This window comes from Podarcis vaucheri (genome assembly GCF_965113315.1).
Source record: "Podarcis vaucheri genome assembly, chromosome: 6".
In the NCBI taxonomy this organism is placed as follows: domain Eukaryota; kingdom Metazoa; phylum Chordata; class Lepidosauria; order Squamata; family Lacertidae; genus Podarcis; species Podarcis vaucheri.
Genome location: NC_138764.1, coordinates 5817552 through 5838341, shown reverse-complemented (window position 1 = coordinate 5838341; position 20790 = coordinate 5817552). Strand labels below are relative to the sequence as shown.

Sequence of the window (20790 nt, the reverse complement as noted above, 5' to 3'; positions counted from 1 at the left end):
AGAGATAACTAGAGCATGCACCACTCTGGTGAGACAGTCTGTGGGCAGGTAGGGTCTCAGCCTGCGTACTAGATGAAGCTGGTCAACAGCTGCCTTGGACACAGAATTGACCTGCGCCTCCATGGACACCATGAACAGAAAGGTCCCGGGGGCGTTACCCTGAGCCTCAGCCACAAGGAATGTGCAGCAGCAGAAAATGGTCATGCTGTTCTCGGTTGCATCTATGGAAGTCCAGGGTCCTGATGAAACGAAGTCCAAGTCCCACTCTCTCCTACCTTGGTCAGGCCACACCTGGAGTCCTGTGTCCAGTTCTGGGCACCATCATTTAAGAAGGGTGTTGACAAGCTGGAATGTGTGCAGAGGAGGGCAACCAAGACAACCAAGGGTCTGGAAACTAAGATCGAAGAGAAACACTTGAAGGAGCTGGGTAGGTTTGGCCTGGAAAAGAGGAAACTGAGAGGAGATCTGACAGCCATCTTCAAATATATTAAGGGCTGTCACATGGAAGAGGGAACAAGCTTGTTTTCTCCTGCTCTAGACGGCAGGACTCGAACCCATGGATTCAAGTTGTGAGAAAGGAGATTCCAACTAAACATTCATAAAAACTTTCTGACAGTAAGGGCTGTTTGGCGTTGGAACAGATTCCCACGAGAGGTGGTGGACTCTCCTTCCTTGGAGGTTACTAAGCAGAGGTTGGGTGGCCGTCTGCCATGGATGCTTTTGCTGAGATTCCTGTATCCCAGGGGGTTGGACTAGATGACCCTTGGGGTCCCTTCCAGCTATAAGTTTCTATGGTTCTATGAAATGGATCTTCGCCCAATCTGGAGTAATGACAGCCATCCACCAATTTCATATGCAACACTGCTTCCCACCCCACCCCCTTACTGATTAATATATATAAAAAATACGTTAGACAAATAATAACTTACAAAGAGGATCAATAAACGTGTCACCTTTATTATATAAACTCTTATCATAATCACATGTCAAAATTTCTTTTGTGAATGAAATAAAATGGTTTCAATCAGTTTTTAATAACCAACAATCCAATGTAGAGCTTGGGGGACATTTAAACATGGCTTAGATCAATTCCACAGATGTTCAGTGTCCAGGGGTTCAGTGCCTGGCACCCAGAAACTCGTGGCAAATGGGAGTCTGGCACCAAGAAACGCATAACATTTCACTTCCTTGCAAGCTAAGGAAAGCTGTTGATTGGCAGAAGACACTGGGCAGAAACAGAAAGAAACAGGGGGATGAGGAGGTCTAAGGGTGAGGTCCTGCTCCTGTCCATCCTAATACTGGACAGATTATTACAGGATGTTGAGAAGGGTCATTTTTTACTATGAATTGAGAAACAGCAGCCATAGTCTAGGCCAGGAGTGTTTTCCCTTGGTGACACCGCCATGTTGAAAAGTGTGTGTTTGCAAGGTGTTTCCTGTCCTGTCCAGAAATGCACCGTGCTGGATGAAGCCAGCTCTAGATCCTTCCTAAATAAATAAAATAAAAACCCACTGGAAGATATATTTGAAAAATTAATGTTAAGGGGAACAATTCACATTGTTAAGCAAGGTAGCTAAAGCAACAGGGTCATGTCCTCCATTGTGACACGTCCCCCTGCTGAGTGACTTGGCTGAGGACTTTGGAAAGAGCAACTATTTGAGGATAGTTCAGGAGAAAGGAGGTGGTTTGTGAGAAGTAATGATGTTTTCCGGCAAAATGAAGATTTCTTCTTCTTGAGTGTAAGTAGGATGTCTAATTCTTTCTGCATTCTGCTTCTTATGCTCTCCCTCAAGATTTAGAAACATAGGGCAGTAAGGCAGATCTGGAAAAAGCCTAGGTAAAGGTACAGGTACCCCTGACCGTTAGGTCCAGTCGCGGACGACTCTAGGGTTGCGCGCTCATCTCGCTCTACGCTGAGGGAACCGGCGTACAGCTTCCTGGTCATGGGGCCAGGATGACTAAGCCGCTTCTGGCGAAACCAGAGCAGTGCACGGAAAGACTGTTTACCTTCCCACCAGAACGGCACCTACCGTATTTTTCGCTCTATAGGACGCACCGGACCATAGGAGGGGGAGAACGGGGGGGGGATTCTCCCCCTCTCTGCTCAGCGTCCCTTCAGCGAAGCGGCAGGACAAACGGTGCCCCTTCCATTTCTCCTCCTGCTTCGCTGAAGGGGCACTGCGCAGAGAGGGAAAACTGTGCAGCGCCTCTCCAGCGAAGCGTAGCCTGGAGAGCAAGAGGGATTGGTGTGCACTGACCCCTCTCACTCTCCAGGCTTCAGGCGGCTATCCGCAAGCCTTCGGAGCGCAGCGGGAACTCCTACTGCGCTCTGAAAGCTTGCGGATAGCTGCCTGAAGCCAACAGAGTGCAGCTTTTGAAGCCTCCGCAGAGCAGTGGGGTGAAGGCACCCCGCTGCCCTGTGGAGGCTTTGCGCAGCCATCCCCAAGCTAGAACAGTGAGACGGAGCTCTGCGCAGTGCTCCGCCTCGCTGTTCTGGCTTCGGGGACGGCCTTTGAAGCCTCCGCAGGGCAGCAGGGTGCCTTCACCCCGCTGCCCTGCGGAGGCTTTGCGCAGCTAAGCCCAAGCTAGAACAGTGAGACGGAGCTCTGCGCAGCGCTCCTTCTCCCTGTTCTGGCTTTGGGCTTAGCTGCGCAGCCTGCAATCACTCCATAGGACGCACACACATTTCCCTTGAATTTTTTTTTTTTACAAAATAATTTTTATTAGCAAACCAATCAAATCACATTAGTTCCAAATTACAAAACCGAATTTTAAAATTTTGTTGGGGGTACCCATGCCTCGAGCTCAGAAAGGGATCCAATCATCTCTTATTTCTGCTGCTTTGATCATTTCCCCTTAATTTTTGGAGGGGAAAAAGTGCGTCCTATAGAGCGAAAAATACGGTATTTATCTACTTCCACTTTGTGCTTTCGAACTGCTAGGTTGGCAGGAGCTGGGACCGAGCAGCGGGAGCTCACCCCGTTGCGGGGATTCGAACTGCCGACCTTCTGATCAGCAAGCCCTAGGCTCTGGGGCCACCCGTGTCCCTACGGAAAAAGCCTATCGGAGACCAAATCCCCCTCCCAAACCTGTTATGTAAGGGCTTCCGGTTTTTCCGCCCTCCGTTGTGGATGTGCTTCGTGGGTTCTCCGTGCCTAGCAGCTGTTAAAGGGAACTTTGGGGGGGCAACACGGAGGCTACACGACCCCCAAAAAGGCTCTGGCCGTGGCCCAGGGCTGACATTGTCCGGCAGCATCAAGAAAGGAACCCTTCAAAGCCCACGTCCTAACCAGGAGGTGAGTCGACAGAGAGTACCTAGACGCAAGGACACGAGCAATCCTCAGCAGCAAGCCTCCAAGTCCCAAATGGTAAGAACGGCAGCAAAATCTCTCACTTTCTGCATCACCTTAATTACTGGACTAAGCTAACAAGGAGAGCTTGAGGAGAAGAGGGTCTGTGAGACTTATTTATACAAAGTGAACTGCTCAGAAACAGACCCAAAAGACTAGCACATAAAGAGTAAAGAACGGGAGATTTTATCTTAAATATATTGGAAATCTTTCTCATTATACTTAACCATAAGCAAAGATTTCTCTAACAAGTACCAGTAAGAAAAGGAAGACAGATTCAAATTTCACTCTGCAGCAGCAGTAGTAGCCCATTAAAAGAAGCGGAATTCAAGGACTTAACTTGTTTTTTACTTTGAAGTGGCATGAGCCCAGCGAAAGAGACTGAGTTAAAAGACTTGGATTGTCAGTGCTGTTTGTGGTAAAAGAGTGGAAGTTACTGGAAAACAAAGGTAAAAGAGAAGGCAACACTTTTAATATTGAACTTATATTAAACACTAACCTATAAAGATGGCAAAGATGGCGTAGCGTGGTCTGGGAGAAACGGTCGGACTAATTGGAGAATCAAGAAAAGAAAAGCGCCGAAAGGAGGGGCAGAACTGGACAAAAGAGGAGAGGGACTATAAAATTAAAGATGAGCATATTTAGTTTGAGGAGGTAGTTTGTGAGAAAGGAAATACGTTTTCTGGTGTAATGAAGAGACTTTCTTCATATAAAGTATAAGTAGGATTCCTAATTCCTTCTGCATCCTGTTTCTTTTACTATCCCTCAAGATTCAGAAATGTAGGGAACCATGTCATGGTTAGATTAGTTTATAAAGATTGGCTGTGTGAGCTGCTGGTCTCCTGCTGTCACGTGCCAAAGATCCATCCCCTGGTCTGCGAGGAGGAGGAGGAAGAGATATTGGAAGAGAAATGGGAGGATGAAGTGATGGTTATGAAGATCAGAAGGAATCTTTAGTGAAGGTGGAAACAACTAATGTAAGACCAAGCGACCAGGGGATGGATGCCACCGATGCCAATATAGATGGTGAGAGATGGTGATCTTTGTTCTTGAGGAACAGGGAGGCCAGAGAGAATCTGGATCACTGGGATGGGGGGAGGCAGCTCCCTGATTCAAGAAGAGTTCAGGGATGGGATGAGGAAGAGAGGAAGGGAGAATAACGCAAGCCACCTGGAGATCCTTGCAGGAAAGATGGGTCATCAATTAAGAATTTTTTCTCTTCATTTCTCTTCCAGGCAGCGATAGCAGTGAGGGCAGCAGCTCCAGTACAGCTCTACCCTGCTCCAAGACCCAGTTCTCCCTTCGCCCAAAACCCAAGTATCTAAATAAATAAATAATAAGGATGCGGGTGGCACTGTGGGTTAAACCACAGAGCCTAGGACTTGCCTATCAGAAGGTCGGCGGTTCGAATCCCCATGACGGAGTGAACTCCCGTTGCTCGGTGCCTGCTCCTGCCAACCTAGCAGTTCGAAAGCACGCCAAAGTGCAAGTCGATAAATAGGTACCACTCTGGCGGGAAGGTAAAGGGCGTTTCCGTGCGCTGCTCTGGTTCAGAAGCAGCTTAGTCATGCTGGCCACATGACCCGGAAGCTGTACGTGACCGGTCTGCCAATAAAGCGAGATGAGCGCCGCAACCCCAGAGTCATCCACGACTGGACCTAATGGTCAGGGGTCCCTTTACCTTTATATATTTCAAAAACACTATGAGTCTCCAGTGTGGTCTCTCGTCACAAGGAAACAGATTTTATAAAGAGGCAACCTTTCAAACTTCTTATAAATGGAAACTGGGGAAAGCCCCCTCCAAAAGAATAGACTGTGCCCAGTGACTAGCTGATCCACATGCCTGTTCAGTTGACGCTCTAGATGCCTACTCAGTTGTTCTCAAAGGCTGTTGAAAGAGAGAATGGCCAGTGTGGCAGGCTGTGCGAGCTGCTGGCCTCCTGCTGTCGTGTCCCTAAAATCCACCTCCTGGTCTGCGAGGAGGAGGAGGAAGAGATATTGGAAGAGAAATGGAATGAGGAAATAAGTATAATTAAAGAAAGGGAGAATAGCGTAAGCCACCTGAAGATCCTTGAAGGAAAGATGGGTTGTCAACATAATAATAAATGGAAAGATTAAAAATCTTTTGTCTTATTTTCTCTTCCGGGCAGCGACAGCAGTGAGACCAGCAGCTCCAGCACAGATCTCCCTCCCCACCAAGACCCAGTCCCCCCCCTTCCCCACAAACCCAAATAGAAAAAATAAAAATCATTATTATTATTCTAATCAAGTTCCTTTACAAACATGCTATTCTGTGATCATCCTTTTATCCTAGGCGGTGCCTTTTCCTACGTTTGTGAGCATGAGTGGAAATCCTGAGTCTCGCTGCAGGAGTCGACAGTTTGGCTCCTTCCATTGTTGTTGCTCCTAGATGGAACTGCACATGTGCGAAGACAAGACAGAGACTTCCAAACTAGATCAATAAACGTGTCAGCCATTGTCTGAAAACCACTGTCCTAATCACATGCCAGATTGTCTTTTGTGAATGAAATAAAATTCTTTCAAATAGTTTTTTAATGTTGGCATTTGTCTGTCTTGAGAAGCAATGGAGTGTGCCTCCGGGGGTGAGGTCAAAAGTCAAGCAAGGGTGTCAGCAGTCCCAAAGGGACCTCTCCAGGGAGCAAGACTGCGCAGTGTGTCTGGAGGTCCTGGGCTTCCCAGATGACAAGACTCCCTCTCTTGGCCTTGCAGATGTGTCTCCAAGGAAAGCAGAGTTAGGCACCAGTTGGGCTGCAGGAGTTTTCAGAAGGCGTTGTAAACGGCGCCATCCAACCGCCTGAGGTTTGTGTAGGGTTTACTCCTTAGCCTTTTCAGCTCCCAAAGATATCCCACAAGGCAAATTAGGATCAGAGTTTTCCTTCTCCTCGATGGGCTGTCTTTCTAGGTGGATGAGCCCCATCTGCCCCTCACTTCCCTCCACAGCATTGCAGAAGCCACCTTCTTGACCACTGGGCCCACGCTTGGTCTTGTCCGCTCAATCTGCTGGAGCCTGTCTTTGCACACAGGAGAAGTTCCTGAGCATTTGAGACTCCTTGGCTGCCCTCACCTGGTTTAGGTGGCCAGTCAAAGCCGTTCCCAGGATGTGGCCTCTGTCGCATGCTGACCGTTTCTAGGAGCAAGAGAACAAACTTTTTATTAAAGAATGGAAATGGTTTAGTGAATAGTTACAAACTGTAAACAGATAAGAACACTGGCAGGATTATTGGAATAACCTGCAGTTTAATAAGATTATATATTTAAAGCAGATGTATAAATGAAGAAGTTAAGGTAATTTGGATATGCATAAGATATGAAGAATCAATTTAAGGAACTGCAGAAAGAGGGAGAAGGAAGTCAAGTTTTGAAATGTTAAAATGACTGCAAAATTATTGAAATGTATAAACTTGAAAATCATAATTTTTTAAAAAAAACAAATATTTCGCCAAAAATCAGACATCATCCGTCTCGCTCCCAACTGGAGCCAAAGGACACAGGCCTGGCCAGGACAGCTTTCCAGTTATAGCTTCTGCGGTGATGAGGCATGTGAGCCTCAACTGTCCTGCATCTACTCCAGCTGAGGAATCACACACCTCCTCCCCAAGCTAGCGAGCCCCACCTGGGCTGTGGGTCCTTGCCTTCCGGCCCTCCCAACTGACAGTTGTTAGTTCTGGAATCCTGAGCTTGAGGGGGGGGTACATCCCATTTCGCCCCGTGGGACACTCACCACCCCTTAGCCACCTGCCTTTGGCGCTGCAGCAGTGATGGCTTTGGTCCCTGAAAGAGCATGCAAGATCTCTCCCAAATCTCAATACATATTTTGCTCTCCTAGAGATCTTGCAAGACTTCAATGAGATCTTGCAGGAAATCTCCAATCTGTTTACCTGCAAGCACACACTTTTAATTTTTTCCCCTTATTTAATACACATTTCTCAATCTAACAGATTTGCACATAGGATTCTGTATCACATGAAATGGCACATTTGTTTTGTTCTATTGTTACATTATTTGTGGCCTTCTAACACTTTGGGAGAAGCCTTCTCTCCCTTTCCCCTTTAAAAATGAGGATCTGTGCTTTCCACTCAGCAGGAAGGTCCATTTAAAAGGAAACATGTAGTTGTTTTGCTGCTGCTTTTCTGTGTTCTCAGGTGTCCAAGTTAGCCCCCTGGCCCTGCTCCTCCAATATACCACAGCAACATCCCCACTAGAAATCCCTACTTGGGCTTTCATTGGCCATCAGCAATATCCGGTGGAGCCAGGTGGAAAGAAATGCCCCATCTTGCCCATCTTTGGGGTTTCAAGAGGTATAGCCTCTGTGCATGTGCAGAATTCATGATTCTGCAAATCTATTAGACCATGGAAAGAGTTCTTTCCTCTGATTAAATTACCAAAGGAAGAGAGCAGGTTTGGCTTTTCTCACCAGGGACACAAGGAAGGGGAAGGTGTATGCTTAAGAAATCAAATTCCCCAAGGGCTGAAACTCTGTTTAGCCAATTAAAAAACCCCAATTCTCTCAGGAGAGTGCTTCATATCCGGCGGGCAGGGCTTGTGTGCTTGGGGCTCTGGGAGTGAGACATTGTCCTCAGAAGGCAAAGAGTAACTGAGGTTCCCTTTTCTCTCCCTTTTTTGGCCCTGAACAAGGAGCTGGCCAGTTCAGGGCCTCCATGGGAGAGAAAAGGGGGGCCGGCACTTGTGCTCAAATGAACTTTCATACGCGGTCATCCTGCCCCACACTCACATTCCAAAATATCTGCATGCTCACCTATCCAAGAGGTGGTTGGTCTTGGGCTGGGGGGTCCCAGAAGGCAAAATAAGTTGAGAAGCAAAGCCCAAGAAGTTGGAGGCATCCTCTTCGCATCCACCCAAACCCAATCTAAACAGCTTGGCTCCAGAACCAGCCCCTCCCTTCAGTTCTGTTCAGTTCAGAATGTCAGTTAAGAGGGACCAACTGTATTTTCTTGATTCTTGTCTGAGGTCATAATGGGCATGCACACTGGTATCTGTTTACCTGTAAGCACACACCTTTAGTTTATCTTTTTTAAAATAAAAATAAAATACAAGTTTCTCAATCTACCAGCTTTGCACAAAACAGCAGCCGTTTTGTGATCCATGGCAGCGAAAACCCCACGTTTTATGGCGCCCCCCCCCCAAATGAGGCTTCAGTGCCCTAACCCAAAGGGTCACAATTTCTCCAAAGGTCCAGTGTCATCTGATTCACTCCAAAGCAGCACCAAACACCCAGAGAATGCCCCCTGCAACATTGGGGTGGGGGTGAAAGCACTACATTTCCCATTGTTAGAGTGGCATACAAAGGATGAACAAGTTAAATCAGTGATGATAGATTGGGCAAGACATGTAGGACATAACATAATGTTTGAGGATTGGGAAAGATTGTGGAAGAAAGGGGTCAAGTTCACTGCATGTACTGTACTAAAGGAAAACATAATGAAAATGATGTATAGATGGTATCTGACCCCTGTTAAATTACCAAAGATTTATCATAACTGTGATAACCATTGCTGGAAATGTAAAGAAAAAGAAGGTACCTTCTATCATATGTGGTGGACCTGCCCCAAGGTGAAAGACTTCTGGGAAAAGATTTATAATGAATTGAAAAAAATGTTGAAATATACATTTATAAAGAAACCAGAGGCCTTTCTTCTTGGAATAACAGGTTTGGAATTGCCCCCAAAAGATGTTAAATTATTTCTGTATGCAACAACTGCAGCAATAATTTTGTTAGCTAAGAACTGGAAAACGCAAGAAGTACCAACAGTGGAAGAATGGCAGATGAAGATGATGGATTTTTCGGAGCTAGTGATCTGACTGGAAGAGTCCCTGACCAGAAGGAGGAGGAGTATCAGGAAGAATGGACGAAATTTAATGACTATTTAGTTAAATATGTTAAGTTAAATTAATTGGAAAAAGCTTGCATATAGTGGATAGGCTTAGGATTTAAATATGTAATATGTGACAAATTAATATCTTTAATACTGAACTGAGATGTAAGAAAGATGTTAAGTGATTAAGTTAATTTTATAAGAATATTGATTTGGAAAACCATTAAAATGATATGCACTGAAATCCAACCAGGGGGATACGAGGAAGTCACTTAACAATGTTAATTAGATTAGTCTTAATAAGGTTATGATTTATGTTTGTTTGTCTATTTGTCTGTGTGTTTAAATTTTTGTGAAAAAAACAATAAAATTTTTTTGGGGAAAAAGAAAACACTACATTTCCCAGCACCCCACAAAATGAGCCCTCGGCGCCCTAACCTGCTGGGTTATCGCCAAAAATCCAAGGTCAGCCGAATCATTACAAAGGGTGCTAAGCTGCGGGGGAAAGCCTCTGCAACGTTTGTCGAGAAAACGCTATGTTCCGCCAAATGCGTGGAGAAGGCCCCATGTGACATTTGGCAGTGAAAAAACTACGTTTCATGGCGCCCCACAATATTAACCCTCGACACCCTTACCTGCAGGGTAAAGATTTCGCCAAAAATATGACATTCTCCGATTAACTCCAAAGCGGTGCTCCAGGAAGAGCCCCTGTAAAAATACGTTTCACAGCTCCCCCCCCCCAAAAAAAAAAACACACGAGCCATCAGCACACTAAACAGTAGTTTCAAGATTTCGCCAAAAATCTGGGGTTGTCCGACTAACTCCAAAGCAGAGCCATATGCTGTAACAAGGCCCCATGCAACATTTGGCAGTGAAAACACTATGTTTTCCTGCACCTCACAAAATCAGCCCTCGGCGCCCTAACCCTCGGGGTCAAGATTTTGCCAAATGTCACAACTGGAGAGAGACCTGTTGCATAATGTAAAAGTGCTGTCTAAAATGTATAAGATATTATGGGAAAGGGATTCCTGCGTCGAGCACTGGCAAAATGGCCCGTGCAGTGTTTAGCAGTGAAAACCGCACGTTTCACAGCGCCCCACAAAATGAGCCTTTGGCGCTCTAACCGAAAACCTGACATCATCCGATTAACTCTAAAGCAGCGCCAAACTGCGGAAAATGGTCTCTTCCAACTCTTGTGGTCTCTTCCAACTCTATGATTCTATGATTCTATAGGAGTGCTCTGATGGTGTTTCCTGCTTGGCAGGGGGTTGGACTCGATGGCCCTTGTGGTCTCTTCCAACTCTATGATTCTATGATTCTATGAAAATGGTCCCCTGCAAGATTTGGCAGTGAAAGTAGATAGATAAAAGTCAGTGCTTTCTACGGTGTAGCAATGCACAAAGATTAAAGCCACGATAGCCAGCTCTGAAAAGCTGGGGTGGTTTGAGGCTTGGAGTTAATGACTTGTAACACATCACAGTCATGTTGACACCATGAATCATGTTGACACGATTTAGCGCTTCTACGCATGCGCGAGTGGCGAAACACGGAAGTAACCCTTTCCGGTACTTCCGGGTCGCCGCGGGACCCAACCTGAAAAAAGGTAACATGAAGCAAATGTAACATGAGGTATGACTGTACTGGAAGAAGCAAAGATCACCCGTGTCGAAGCAATGATTCTTCAACATCAACTTCATTGGACTGGTCATGTTGTTCAGATGCCCGATTCTTGTCTTCCAAAGAAACTACCGCACTCTATTCCAAACTTTAAAATGGAAAGCGTAATGCTAGTTGTCAGGGAACTGACATCGGAGGAAAGGGAAGTGGTAAGGCTCCCAGAGACTGGGAGAGAGTCAACAGCCAAAGCAGGGACCAGCAGGGGGAGCGCGGGGTCTCTGGAGGAGGATCTCAGTAATGCTGAGAGAGACGCAGCAGCCCAGGCAGGAAGCAGCAGGGGAGAGAAAGGGGTGAGAGACACTTCGAGCGAAAATAGCGGGGAGGTGTCAGAAGCAACTGCAGGGAGACCCATGCTGCGCCGGAAGCTGCCACGTCGTGAGTCCAGGAGACGCGTTTCCGTTAAGGAACTTCTTTGCTGGAAGCGCTTCCGCAGACAGCCACTGTCAGACTCTACTAGTGACTAGAGCAGACATGTCTGAGGAGCTCTGTCACACACAGAGGTTTGTGGGGTCGCACAAACTCTGAAGGGGCACAATTTTAAGCACAAGCAGCTAACCATCCCCTGACAGCAGTCTGACAGTCTCTGTACGCTGCCTGTGCAGGAGAAAGCATCATGAGCAACCCAGTCGGAACCGGAGACGCAGGGGTTGGAGCTGGTCCAAGCTTGGAAGAAAGATACCGAGCGTTGGAGGTCCAACTTGCGCTGCAGACGGCGAGGCTCGAGGAGAGAAGGGCTCAGGATGCTGACAAAAAGGGGAGAACCACTCAGTTCCCCAGAAAGGTACCAGGATTGGTGCAGAAGTTTGGGGGGGACCCCAAGGATTACCATGCCTTTAGGACTGAGATGCAATATGCTCTGAATGTGCAGTTTGATGAGTTCCCTGATGAGGAATCGCGAGTTGCGTTCGTAATTGGGCATCTTGAGAAGGGGGCGCGGGACTGGGTTCGACCCCTGATGGCAACGCACAACGATATCCTAAAGGACACTATGAAATTCTTTCGTGCAATGGATATCATGTTTTCCAGCGATATTGAGGAAGGGTTGGTACGCAGACAGCTAATGGCTTGCAAGCAGGGAAGCAGATCTGTCCGTGAGTACTGGACTGAATTTACCATGCTGATTCACAGATTGGGGTGGGATTTATCGGCGGCACCCATTCAGATGCTATTTGAAGAAGGTCTTTCTTCAGCTGTGAAAGACGAGCTGGCCAGGAGCCCCAGGGCGGGGTCTATGGATCAGCTGACCAAATCTGCGCTGACCATTGGAGCGCGCCAGGAGGCAAGAGCCTTGGAGAGGCGGGAAGGGAGAGGGGAACGTTGGAAGGAGTTACGCATTCCAGACATTCCTGAGCCAGCTTTCCCGCCGGCAGAGCCGATGGAAATCGGAACAGCCCGCGCGCGCGCAGTTTCAAAGCCCAGTGAGGGGGCGAAGAAGGAGGGAAAGGGAGCCCGGAAATGCTATCTCTGCCAACAGCCAGGCCACTTTGCCAGAGTCTGCCCCCAGAGGAAGGAATGGCAAGGGATGGTGGGAGCTGTTGAGGGGGAAGAGCAGGGAGAAACGGAGCAGGTAAAAGCCAACGCCTGGTTGCCAGCAGGGCACTGCAGCCAGGCCAAAGAGCAGTGAAAGTGCCCCTTCCCCAAGTGCCAGTGCCAGAAGCTCCTCGACCTGCTCTAGTGATTGAAGTGTCGCTAGAGCTGCAAAATGGACACCCCCTAAAAATAAAGGCGCTGTTGGACTCAGGCAGCTCCTGCAATTTCATGAGCAAGGAGTTTGCTGCTGAACACCAGATACAGACTATCCCTTTAAGCAACCCCCTGCAGGTGACCACGATTGATGGCAGGGAACTGTTGGGAGGAGGCGTCAGCTTGCAGACCGTCCCAATGATAATGAGGGTGGCAAGGCACACAGAACTGATAGCGTTTAATGTGGCCACCTTGGGAGGCGCTCCCATTATTTTGGGAATGAGCTGGCTAGCCCTACATGATCCGCTGGTGGGCTGGCATCAAAGAGTGGTTTCCTTCGGTTCCGCACACTGCTTAGAACACTGCAGGGCGGAAAAGGGGTCAGCAGGGGCCCAAGCCACCCTAGCAGGGACGGAAGTGATGGAGAAGGGGAAGGTGCCACCACAGTATGCTGATCTCAGCGACGTGTTCAGCGAGAAGGAAGCGGACCAACTACCCCCGCATAGGCCCTTTGATTGCCAGATCAATTTACTCCCTGGAGCACAGCTTCCTGTAGGCAAGTTGTATGCCATGTCAGACAGGGAGATGCAGGAGTTGCGAGCGTTCATTGACAAGAACCTGAAGAGAGGCTTCATCAGAGAGTCCAAGGCAGCGGGGGGTAGCCCAGTGTTTTTTGTGGATAAAAAAAACACGGACAAGCCGAGGCTGGTATGTGACTTTCGGGCCCTAAATGCAGTGACAGAGCCGGCGGCTTTTCCTATGCCCAGGATTGATGATATTTTGACCAGGGTGCGAAAAGGAAAGATTTTTACAAAGCTGGACCTAAGGGGGGCGTACAACCTGATACGTATAAGGAAAGGGGATGAATGGAAGACCACCATGTTCACCCCTTTGGGGGCATTTGAATACCTCGTTATGCCTTTTGGATTACAAACAGGCTCCGCGTGTTTTCAAGCCTTTATGAACCATGTACTGGGGCCTTTGCTCTACAAGAATTGCGTGGCCTTCTTAGATGACGTGTTGGTGTATTCGGAGAATGAGGAGCAACATGTGAGAGACGTCAGAGAAGTGTTGAGCAGGCTGCAAGCCAACAGACTGTGGGTGAAACTGGAAAAGTGTCAGTTTCATACCAAGGAGGTGGAATTCCTGGGGTACCGCTTGTCAGACAAGGGGTTGGCCATGGACCCCGGCAAGGTTCAAGCGGTGCTGGAATGGAAAACACCCAAGACCAAGAAGGATGTGCAGAGGTTCCTAGGGTTTGGAAACTTTTATCGTAAGTTCATCCGAAACTTCGCCCACCTGACGGCGCCCATCACGGACTGTCTCAGCAGCAAAAAGAAGTTTGTTTGGACGGGGGAGGCGGAGCGAGCGTTTGAGGAACTGAAAAGGGCCTTCGCCTCTGACGAACAACTTCTACATGTGGATTTACAAAAAAAGCTGAGGGTCGAAACAGACGCTTCGGACAGAGCCATAGGGGCGGTGCTTCTTCTGCAGCCGGGGAAGGAGGGGTCAGAGTGGCGACCGTGTGCCTTCTTTTCGCGAAAGCTGAACAAATCTGAGAGAAACTACACGGTGCACGACCGGGAACTTCTTGCGATTTATGAGGCCTTCCGGAGATGGAGGCATCTACTAATTGGTGCACAACAGAAGGTGCAAGTGTGCACGGACCATAAGAATCTAGAGTATTGGAGAACTGCGCGAGTGCTCAACCAAAGGCAGTTGAGATGGGCCCAGGAGTTCTCCAAATTTAACTTTGAGATTTGTTACGTACCAGGCCCGGAGAACGTTAGGGCGGACGCTCTCTCACGCAAACCTGAATATTTGGAGGGAGAGGGTGCACCCGAAGAGACCCATGTTATTCCCGAGGACCGCTGGGTGTGTGGGGCGGCTTTGGTGGGGCAAAGGGAACTGGTAGAGGGAACGGTGCAGGATGAATACGCCCAGGACAAACTCAGGGGTCTCAGGAGGGAGGGAGACAAACCCGGGGGTTTTGAGGAGAGAAACGGGGCGTTGTACTACAAGGGAGCGTTATACATACCTGAAGGGGAATTGAGGGAAAAGGTACTCAAGCAACTGCACGATAGCCCCACAGCAGGGCATTTTGGGCAACACAAAACCATGTGGCTGGTTACCAGGGAATTCTGGTGGCCCAAGGTCAGGGAAGATGTGCGTGAATATGTGAGAGGGTGTGACCGATGTCAACGAGCCAAGGGGGAGAGGCGGGCACCGGCAGGTTTATTAGAACCACTACCCACGCCGGAAAGACCATGGGAGGCAGTGGCAATAGATTTCATGACTGATCTGCCCAGGTCCAAAGGGAAGACAGCCATTATGGTTGTGGTAGACCTGTTAACCAAGATGGCCCACTTTATAGCCTGCTCACATGCGGTCACAGCAGAAGAAACCGCTAAATTGTTTGTGGAAAATGTGTTTAGGTTGCATGGTGCCCCCTTGAGGGTGGTTTCGGACCGAGGGAAACAATTTACTTCCAGGTTCTGGAGGAAGCTCATGAGCTTATTGCATGTAGAGGTAAATTTTTCCACTGCCCGTCATCCAGAAACCAATGGGCAGGCGGAAAGAGCTAATGGTGTGCTCCAGCAATATTTGAGGTGTTATGTGAATGACAGAGAGAATGATTGGGTGGAGAAGCTGGCGTTGGCAGAATTTGCCTATAACAATGCAGAGAACGTGTCCACGGGGATGAGCCCTTTTTTGGCCAATCACGGGTGTCATCCCCGAGCCTTCCCAGGGGGGGAGGGGGAGAACTGGAGCGTTCCTGCCGCAGAACAGTTCGTTGAAGAAATGGAAGCGATCCATCGCCAGCTCCAACTTAATTTAAACAGGGCGAAGGAGGAATATAAGAGGCAGGCAGACAAAACCAGAAGGGAAGGGGAAAGCATTAGGGTGGGGGACCAGGTGTGGCTGTCCACCCAAGGGTTACCATTTAAAGGAGGTTGTAAGAAGTTAAGACCCAAAAGACTGGGCCCATTTGAAGTCACGCAACAGGTCAACCCAGTGGCTTTCAGACTCCGGTTACCGAACCACATGAAGTTGCACCCAGTGTTCCACAGATCATTGCTGTCACCGTATATAGGGGACAGAGAGGGGAGGGTCAATAGGGGACCAGCTATGGAAGAAAAAGAACACAGCTACCATGTAGCGGAGATTCTCGATTCCAGGTGGAGGGGAGAGCAAGTAGAGTATTTGGTAATGTGGGAAGGGGAGCCGGAGTCGGAAAACACCTGGGTCAGGGCAGAGGAGGTAGATGACGAGGTTTTGATTGAAACTTTTCATCAGAGATTCCCTAGAAAACCCCAGCCAGTGGCGAGGTTCCGGAGGGAATACTTCGCCACCACCGACGACGAAGAAGAGTTGGAGGGGTTCGCTGATTCCGAGGTGGAGGAGGATTCAGCGAGTCGGAACGAAGACCGATGGAGGGAATTGTTCGAGACGTCTGAAGATGAAGAGGATTCTTTTAGGGGTTTCAGCTCCTCACCGCCCAGAGGAGAAAGTAGGGGCGGGGGAGAGGGGGGCCCTGGAGGGGAGGTGGATGTCAGGGAACTGACATCGGAGGAAAGGGAAGTGGTAAGGCTCCCAGAGACTGGGAGAGAGTCAACAGCCAAAGCAGGGACCAGCAGGGGGAGCGCGGGGTCTCTGGAGGAGGATCTCAGTAATGCTGAGAGAGACGCAGCAGCCCAGGCAGGAAGCAGCAGGGGAGAGAAAGGGGTGAGAGACACTTCGAGCGAAAATAGCGGGGAGGTGTCAGAAGCAACTGCAGGGAGACCCATGCTGCGCCGGAAGCTGCCACGTCGTGAGTCCAGGAGACGCGTTTCCGTTAAGGAACTTCTTTGCTGGAAGCGCTTCCGCAGACAGCCACTGTCAGACTCTACTAGTGACTAGAGCAGACATGTCTGAGGAGCTCTGTCACACACAGAGGTTTGTGGGGTCGCACAAACTCTGAAGGGGCACAATTTTAAGCACAAGCAGCTAACCATCCCCTGACACTAGTGGTCAACAAAAGAGGTTTAAAGACTCTCTCAAGGCAAATCTTTAAAAATGTAGTATAAACACCGACAACTGGGAAACACTGGTTTGCCAGTGCCCCAATTGGAGAACAGCTTTTACCAAAGGTGTCATGTGCTTTGAAGATGCTCGAACTCAGGACGAAAGGAAGACATGTGCTAAGAGGAAGGCACGCTTGGCAAACCCTCACAGTGATCAACTCCCGCCTGGAATCCAATGTCCCCACTGTGGAAGGACGTGTGGATCCAGAATTGGCCTCCACAGTCACTTACGGACTCACTGTTAAGACTGTGTTCGGGGAAGACAGTATTACTCGGCTACAAATGATCACCAAAGAACAGTATTTGAAAGAATGGATTCCATATACAGCGGTACCTCAGGTTAAGAACTGAATTCGTTCTGGAGGTCTGTTCTTAACCTGAAGCCCCACTTGAGCAAATGGGGCCTCCCGTTGCTGCCACGTCGCCGGAGCACGATTTCTGTTCTCATCCTCAACAACGTTCTTAACACGAGGTAATATTTCTGGGTTAGCATGAAGGAGGTGAGGACAGGTGACCCCACCTAGGCCCGAAGTCACACCCCCCTCAAAGCAGGCTCAAAGCTTCTCAAAGCTTTTCAAAATCATTTTCTCAGCAGCTAAAAGGCATTAGCTAAGCATCAGAAACATTCGCTCTGCTGTAACAAAGGTCGCTTCTCAGGCTAGCTGACCTTGCCAAAAGGTACATTCACCTTGCAACTTTCCGAGAACTGTGCCGATAGAGCAAGAGAAAAGAAACATATCTTGGACATGCTGAAAGCAAGGCTTCTCATCCCCCTTTCCTGGGAAGGGCGCCAAGAGTCCAAAAGAGTCCCAAGACAGGAGCTTTCTGTTCATGCTCAGGAAACTCGTCATGGGGCAGGACTCCGGAGGAGGAGGAGAAAGGGGAGGGAACTGGAAGGGGAATATATACTCTGCGCAAATGACTGGGAACCCGTGCTTGTTTTGTGAATCTATCACACTTGCTCCTTCTACCAGTTCATGGATGGTAGAAATAAAGCTTTTTCTCCGAAACTATTCCTTGAGTGTCTGTTGACTCCCATTTCCCCGTCCCGGGCGCAAAGCTCTTCTCACCCGAGGCTAAAAAGGCTACCAGCAGAGTCTGTAACCTGAAGTGTATGTTAACCCGAGGTACCACTGTATCATTGAATTTGTCCATGGCAAGTCTGCGTTTATCTGCAGGTTGTTCATATGTGGTGAGTTTGTAGAAGTCCTCAATCCAATCATAGAAGGGAGACGCATTTTTATTTTTCCAACTCACCAGTATCAGTCTTTTTGCTGTGGTAAGGGCACAGGGAGTCCACTCGTATTGCCCCTTTGTCAGGTTCCATGTGCTGGGTGTAGAATTCGAAAGGATATTTTGCTCGGTAAAGGTACATTTGGCCTCAGCGATGGGAGTCCAGCAAGGAATCATTTAGCCAGTGCAATGGAGGAGGAAGAGGTTGAAAATGCGAGACTTACTGGCACCTGTAGCAGCAGCAGCAGCAGCAGCTGGAGCATGGCCTGCAGTGCCACCTGGTGGCCCACCTCAGAACTTCCATGCCCATCCCAGATTTAAAGCTTTAGGCATGTGTTTTACACACACACACACACACACACACACACACACACAAATAATAATTCACAAGCAGGAAATATCCCAAACAGCTCTTCCCCTGAAATATACTCGGAGTCGAGAGTGGATTTCATGCTCTATATTCAGCTCATAGTAGCGAGGAATGAAAGTTCCCCCGCAATATCTGCTTTATATACATTATTTACACAATGGGCTGCACGTGATTGGCTAATTCTGGGATTCTCCTGTAGGCCGATCAGGTTGTGGATTCACTTCCACCTGGAGCTGGATTGGGTGGCTCCTGCGGACCAATCAGACTGCTGCATTGTTCTAGGACCAATCAGACTGCTGCATGTTGGATCCTATTCAACTCAGTACATAACATCCCCACAAACCACCCCCAAATTTCCCAACATAGGAATAGTGTGAGTGGAGGCTGGGTGCACCACATTGGAGACCCCAGGCAGAGTAGTAGGGGAATCTCATCCTTTACTTCCACACAAGGGTGACAGGCCAAATCATCTGTCAGGATAGATATGGTGGCCACGATTTCGCTGAAAACCCGATGTCTTGGGATTCACAACAAAGCAACAGAAAACACCTGCTAAAGACCCCCTGAAATGTTTGGCAGTGAGAACCCCACATTTCATGGCACCCCCAAAAATGAGACTTTGGCGCCCTAACTCACGGGATCTCAATTTCTCCCAAAGTCAGACGTTGTCTGATTCACTCCAAAGCGGCGACAACCACCCAGATAATTTTGGTTTGGGGGTGAAAACACTACGTTTCACATCGCCCTACAAAATGAGCCCTCGACCCTCATTTTCTTTTCCATGTGCCAAGACACTCCAATCTCCCTCCTGACATAAAATGCACTGCGCTTGTAACTGCATCTGCTCATGCTAATTCATTGCTCTGCCTTTCAAGTGTATCACAATTTAGATCTTGAATTTCTTAACATGAAAACATGTATATTTTGCGATGTCAAAGTAATACGGCCATGTATATTGATAAATTTAGGTTAAATGAGGTAGATATTTTGGCTCCTTGTGGATTCTTGTTTTGCATTAAAATGGGAATTCTGACTCTCATGGCTCCAAGGAAACTTAATGCCAAAGCAAAACTTTACCAATACTGTACTCGGAACATATCCTTTTTTGGTAGATCAAAATGTATATCCAAATAAAGGATTTCTAACACTGTATTGCAACATCTCAGGCAAAATTCTGCTTTCAGTTACTAAATTGTCAGGAGAGCCAGAATGTAAGTCAATATTTTAATTGTGGGTATCAGAATTCAGACAGTCGTTTGACATATTATGAAGATTAAGAAAACCATCCTGTTATTTCTTTCCAGCTGAAAACAATTTCTCTTGAAGGCAGCTGACAAGCAAGACAGAGGGATTGACCAGGGTTGAGACAGCTTGATCTTCACAACCTCCTGTCCACGACCCAAAATCCTTGGCACGTGACTTCAGCCCTTGCCAAATGAATTCAGTTATGTAAAACTTCAGTGTTGCAACTGACACAAATTAAATACTTTCATGACAAATTTGCACAAATCTTTTAGGAGCGCAAGACTTTTTTCTCATACAGATGACAAGTTTCCTTGGCATACAGTTCGGATTTATTTGATGCCACATACTGCCGCCCCTAAAGATTAAACTCCAACAAACAACACTGGCGATGCTTCCAGTGTTGAGACATAAAAAATGAGAGACATTCAGGTTTCCAGCTACATCACAAATTCAGTGGTGGCTGCTCCTCGCTGCACTCTGGAGGCAGCGAAGGAGGTTCAGGCAGGGGAAAGCCAGGATTTATAAGGCAAAAATCCTGGCAGTGTTCCCCAGTGGGTTCTGAGGAGCTCACTGCATCCCGCTGTGCCACGCAAGCCCGTGTCTGCCAACTTGAAATGCGCAGCGGGTACAACCTGGGATAGACGAGCCTCCATCTCCGTTATAATTTGTGGTTGGTTCCTCCATAATTCAGACAATTGACATTAATCAAGAGGCACTCCTGGACCGATATATGCTAATGCTAATGCCGCAACCAGTCAGCTGCCTAAAGGACTGGGCTTGGTTCTTTGAAGGTATCTGAATGTTTTCTTTGAAGCTTCAGAACAGCCAGGAAAGGAAGGGGGAGGACAAGGTGCTTTGTGCTTTCTTGTGGTTTTCAAATGGTCTCATTTCTTCTTGTCCTCCCCTGCAAAATGAAAGAGACATGTGTAGCCGCTGCTGTGCTATTCTGTTTGTTACTTCAGAAAAGAGGGGGGAAGGCTTTTGATTTATGCTCAACAAAGAATTTAACAAGGTTTTACTAAGATCCCGCCCCCCCCCAACCGAGGCTGAATGGACTTTAAAATTATTCCTGGACTGGACTAGGAGTGCTGATGGAGTAATGCATTTGGGAATGAACTGCTGCCGAACAGATGTGGCAAAGAGGCTGAATTTGAGAGAAGATCTTGCTTTCAGCTGTGTGCCGAGGAAGAACTCCAGAGTGGAATTTTAATGGCACAGTTTGGATACGCACTCTGTGAGTTATTTATGGTGACAGCTGGTATGTGAGTGGGTAAGCACTGAAAGGAATGGAATGTGACCAGATAAACACTCCA

At 48.0% G+C, this 20790-nt stretch overlaps 1 long non-coding RNA gene across 1 annotated transcript in view; it reads left to right on the top strand.

Moving 5' to 3' along the window:
- Positions 1-6110, top strand: part of LOC309535745 — a 66791-nt gene extending 60681 nt beyond the window's left edge. Inside the window, exon 3 of the long non-coding RNA XR_014221376.1 lies at positions 6035-6110. This is a non-coding gene — a long non-coding RNA (uncharacterized lncRNA). The remainder of the gene's footprint in view (positions 1-6034) is intronic.
- The last annotated feature ends 14680 nt before the right edge of the window (positions 6111-20790 follow it).